Raw genomic sequence first — 5,979 nt, forward strand, 5'->3', positions numbered from 1 at the left:
TACTTCTGCTTTAAATAATAATCCTACAGTCTACCTAACTGGCTATTTTGGTCCATAGGGCACAGTAAGAAGCTTAGCTTTGTTAATCCATTACATAAAGTGTGTGTATAATCCTTTTCTCTGATGTGTGTTCCTCTAATTGTGAAAGAAAACATAGTTGAAATGGATGAGAAAACACTGTTGGGAAACACTGCACGTGTATCTTCTATACATACAGAGCACTAATGATAATGGGTGTAGTATGTTGTGCCGGCGGTCGGGCTCCCGGCAACCAGCATACCGGCGCCAGAATCCCGACCACTGGCATACCGACAGCATGGCGAGCGCAAATGAGCCCCTTGCAGGCTCACTGTGCTCGCCACGCTGCGGGCACGGTGGCGCGCCACGTGCGCCACGCTATCTATTCTCCCTCCAGGGGGGTCGTAGACCCCCAAGAGGGAGAAGATCTGTCGGTATGCCGGCGGTCGAGATTCCGGTATGCTGGTCGCCGGGAGCCCGACCGCCGGCAAAGTGAAGACCACCCAATGATAATTACTATGTCTGTGATGTAGGAGTGATGGGAAGAGGAACCCAAAATACAGTCCTTCATATTAACTGGAGAACATAGCTAAGATACAACAGCAAAGATCCTTGATAAATATTTTGGAAAAGGAACCATGTGCATGTAATTCCCAACAAGTAGCACAGATAAAGTCGCTTTAAGAGAGGAGGGGGCAGTGTGCAGGCTCCAATCAGGCCCCCTACTCTTCGGCAGCGCAGTAGACTCTAGCATTGTGCATGCACAGGTCTCCGGGAACATGGCATCTCTATTGCACTTGCATGAATCACGGGAAAATGGCTGCGGCCATTTTCCTAGTGATTTTAGCAGCTCTGCAGCCAGCACCAGGCCAACGGAGAGGTATGTATAATTAAATGGATGCAGGGTATTTCGGGGTGTGTGGGCCCCCCTGGACCCAGGGGCCGTGTGCACCACACACCTTGCACCCATTATAGATATGCCTGTGGATGAAGGAATACAAGGAGTGCATTCATTTTAATGGAAGTAATCCATTTGACCTGGGAAACTGTCATCTTATGCAAGGAGTAGCAGAGAGAATGGATATTTGGCACTATACAATTGGCTGTAAGTTCCTTTGGTGTATGTCTTCAAATATTCAATTTGATGAGTTTGATGTGAATCTTGAGTACTAAAATCTGACATTTTCTTAGTCGAATGAGGAAGGTGGAATTTAAGCCTTAGTTTTAATTGTATTAATGTTAGTGCATGATGGAGGGTCTGATTCATGTTTGTAAGAAAAGCAATAAAGCAAGCAATAGGGCAAAACCATGTAGCAGTGCAGGTGGGGCAGATGTAACATGCAGAGAGAGTTAGATTTGGGTGGGGTGTGTTCAAACTGAAATCTAATTGCGGTGTAAAAACAAAACTGTCCAACATTTGTGGACAAAAGCAGCCAGTATTTAACCTGCACATAAAAAAAAGAAATAAAATGTATTTGCTCCCTTTGCATTTGCATTGCAGACACAAAGGACCTGATCGCACGCTAGGATTTTTCGCTGCGATCAGGTCAGAACTGTGCATGTGTATGCACCACAATGTGCAGGTGCGTCGTATGGCTACGAAGTGGATCGTTGCTGGGCGATATATTGTACGAAGAATCCATTAGCACAGCTGATCGCAAGGAGATTGACAGGAAGAAGGCGTTTGTGGGTGTTAACTGACCATTTTCTGGGAGTGTTTGGAAAAACGCAGGCGTGTCCAAGCGTTTGCAGGGCGGGTGTCTGACGTCAATTCCGGGCCCGGACAGGCTGAAGTGATTGCAGCGGCTGAGTAAGTCCTGGGCTACTCAGAGACTGCACAAAACTTTTTTGTAGTGCTCGGCTGCACATGCGTTTGCACACTTGCAAAGCAAAAATAACTCCCCCATAGGCGGCGACTATCTGTTCACAGCAGTGCAAAAAAAACCTAGCGAGCGATCAGGTCTGAATGACCCCCAAAGTTACTTGATTGTTTGCTTTACTTACAAACATGAATCAGGCACAGAGTAGTGATAGTGCTTTTGCATCAGTCCTCATACTCATAGAGTGGAATTGGCTCCCTGGTCCTCAGTTGCTCACCAGGACTCATTCTAATGGTAGTGAAAGCTTATTTAAAGCTGTTGCAGACAAAAGATAAATATTGGAGACAGAACCTGCAATCAGATATTATAAGGAAGAACTGGCGGATAAGAGTAAATAGTAACTAGATGACAAACAGAACTAACACTTGAAACACTAGTTGTGGTAATTAGCAATTCGTACCTCAGCATATTGTAGAAACCCTCACCCCTAATCCTATTACCCATACATCTGCAAATTGAACCCAACACACTCCTCCAGTTGCAAAATACATTTGACTTCCACTGGGGTACTCACTTCTGGAAATATTTGGGAATGCAGCTCACTAACTCCTACAACAAGCTCTGAATGCAAACTCCCCCCCCCCCCCACTTGGAGAAAGTTTGTTGTGACCTTGGCTCTTCGTGGCTCATTTTATATTTTGTTGGTCGCATCTACGCCATTAAAATTAATGTTCTTCTGAGATTTTTATATCTCTTCTTAATGCTTCCGGTTAGAGTCCCTCTTTATGACTACCCTTCAGTTTTTAGTATCTAGTTTTGTATTGTTAAGCAGGAGACCTAGAGTAAGGTTTCAAATACTGTGTCACCATATTAGAGATGGTGGTCTAGGTCTCCCAAATTTTCATAAATATTACTTAGCAGCCCACCTCACCCGAGCGGTTCTTGCACATGCTGATCCGCAAACCAGAGACTGGGTCGACCTTGAGGCTCGCCTTGTCAATTTTCTCTCCCCTTACTCTACTGAAAGCTGCCCAGGCACCACCCCCTCTTCTAGCCTCCCTCCAACCCTCCAACTCTCCTTGTCAATTTGGGATTATTGTAGCAGAGTTTTATTATTGGTCCAAAACCATCTCCCCATGACCCCTCTATGGAACAACAAAGGGTTCTTGCTGGTCTCAACCCCAAACCTTTTGCTTACTGGACTTCTCACAACATAAAATTTCCATGAGATATTGCTCCTCTGCGAGTTTTCCTGAGTTTTCCACTCTTAAAGATAGATGCGGCCTCCCAACCAAATGCTTCCACCAATACTGTACTATATCTCCAAATCTATCATTTTGACTTTTGGGCAGTTGTTCTTGTCCGACCTACACTCCATCAAAAACATTTTGTCTCTGTTGCTCCGAATTCAAAAGATCTCATAGCTACAATCTATGGTCTCCTGATCACCCACAACCAACCTTCCAAAGTAGCCCATGGGTTGGCCTGGGAGAGGGACCTTGGGGAGACTCTGGAGCCAGAGCAGTCGGCTAAAATTTGAGAATTCACTGCTAAATCAGCTGTGTCAGGATTCGAGAAATGACTTTTAAGCATCTGTACCAATAGTATCTAGTGCCTACCCACCTTCGAGCTACATTTCCTCAGTCGTCAAATTGATGCTGGAGGGGTTGTGGAGAAGAGGGCACCTTTATGCACATCCGGTGGCACTGCCCTAAAGTCCAGTGCTTTTTGGCCATGGTACATACTGTAGTTTAATCCTCTCCCTCGCGTGTATTAGACTCATCCGCTGCCTCTCATAGTCCCTCTTAGCACAGCTTATTTACAGTTGTGACAGAAATACTCTAGCTTTAATTTAACACAACCTCAACACAGCTTATTGCTCCATCACAGCCTGCTGGAAGAATATAAACTACCCTGCTCTTCTGTTCTACACACCTCAATTTGGCACATCTATTTCTTGAACATATCACTAGCTGTTTGCACAAACAATTTATATACTCTGAAGTTTCATCACCAGTAAGGTGCGCAAAAAATTGTTTTCTAAAAATGCATTAAATACATAAATCACACAATAAAAATATCATAAGAATTACAAAGTAACCACAGACTTCCAGTTCTCTCATGAGACCTCAACTGCAGATAGCAAGGGGAGAGCGCTTAATGATCACGTTCATGCGCTATGCTCGACCCTTATAGACACCTTCCTGGTCCTTTAAGAAGTGACAGCTGAGAAGCGGGTGCGCTATAGCAAGCGCTGTTCCATTCACCCACAGACACTCCGGTATATAATGTCACGATATAGACTGTCTCTTACACACCAAACAGTACACGGCCGTGCTCATAGGATAGCGATGATTCAGGGGCTCCTGTATTACCTTGCCGAAAGGACCCCGCTGGTTTTAGGGTTTGTTGGTTAGTCGGGATCTGTAAAGGTTGTTTAGAGCGCACTTCCAGTCAAAGTAATAGCAGCCCTTACACGTTTCTCTGCCCCAAGCGCCTGGCGGTTTCATCATAGGATAAGTTGTTAGGTCCAGTACGATCACAGGGGGTAATTCTGAGTTGATCGCAGCAGCAAGTTTGTTAGCAATTGGGCAAAACCATGTGCACTGCAGGGGGGCAGATATAACATTTGCAGAGAGAGATAGATTTGGGTGGGTTATTGTGTTTCTGTACAGGGTAAATACTGGCTGCTTTATTTTTACACTGCAATTTAGATTTCACTTTGAATATACCCCACCCAAATCTAACTCTCTCTGCAAATGTTATACCTGCCTCCCCTGCAGTGCACATGGTTTTGCCCAACTGCTAAAAAAATTCCTGCTGCGATCAACTTGGAATTACCCCCACTATTTAAGTTCCCTTGAACCAATGTCCATTTAGCAAAAATCATTAGAGTTCAATAATCACACCTGTGTATTTTCCGTGGTACAGTAAGCCTGTGGTAATAAAAAACGCAATACTCTTATTCATTAAAGTATTCAGTGCATGTAAATAATTATCAGATACATATAAACATTTAAACAGATATTTAAACTCAGATACAGGTAATTATTCATTCATAAAACCTCCTTGTAATGATATTCAATATGACAAATATACAAATAGACTCTATGGCAGGGGTGGGGAACCTTTGGCCCTCCAGCTCTTGTTGACCTACACATACCAGCATGCCTTGGTACAGTTTTGCTATTTGGCTATGCTAAAACTGTTGCAGGGCATGCTGGGATGTGTAGTTCAACAACAGCTGGAGGGTCGAATGTTCCCCATCCCTGCTCTATGGGGTAAATTTACTAAGATGGGAGTTCTATTTAAGATGGGATGTTGTCCATAGCAACCAATCAGATTCCAGATATTATATTCTAGAATGTGCTAGATAAATGAGAAGTAGAATCTGATTGGTTGCTATGGGCAACATCCCATCTCAAATAGCACTCCCATCTTAGTAAATTTACCCTAGTGAGGTACATTTACTAAGGTAGGAGGTTTTTTTTTAGAATTGGTGATGTTGCTCATTGCAACGAATAAGGTTCTACTTAACATTTATCTAGCTGCTTCTAGAAGATAACAAATAGAATCTAATTGGTTGCTATAGGCAACATAACCAGTTCTAAAAAACTCCCACCTTAGTAAATTTACCCCAGTGTTTGCCCACTATAAGCATAGTCCAGCAGGCTAAAACTCCCATGCACTAATGCATGGGTCTTGGGTTCAAATCTCATTTGCTCCCACTTTATATATATAGAATCAACTTTAATTATAGACATCTTAGATGCTTTAAGGTAGAAGTTCTATAAAAAATGACATTTCATTATTCGTCTTGCGGTTGAGTCTTGTTTCTAAAACAACCACATTATATGAAACCAGATTATATGAAACCAGACAAACTCTCTGAAAATTAGAGCTTAGTCCTATGGACTAAAAGACCTTATACAATAAAGATTCAGTTCTCTTCTGCTCAGACATAAATTGTTGCTTTTATTATTGATACCTTAAAAGTACACAGGTTATAATAAAAATATATGTATTCAATCATAGTGTCACTAGTGTTAATTCTACTCGTCGACAATGGAAACTTATACATATATTCCAGAGATAAAAATACAATATATAAACTCCCATTATTAGCTGTCTATATCGTAAG

Source organism: Pseudophryne corroboree, chromosome 1 (genome assembly GCF_028390025.1).
Source record: "Pseudophryne corroboree isolate aPseCor3 chromosome 1, aPseCor3.hap2, whole genome shotgun sequence".
Classification (NCBI taxonomy): Eukaryota; Metazoa; Chordata; class Amphibia; order Anura; family Myobatrachidae; genus Pseudophryne; species Pseudophryne corroboree.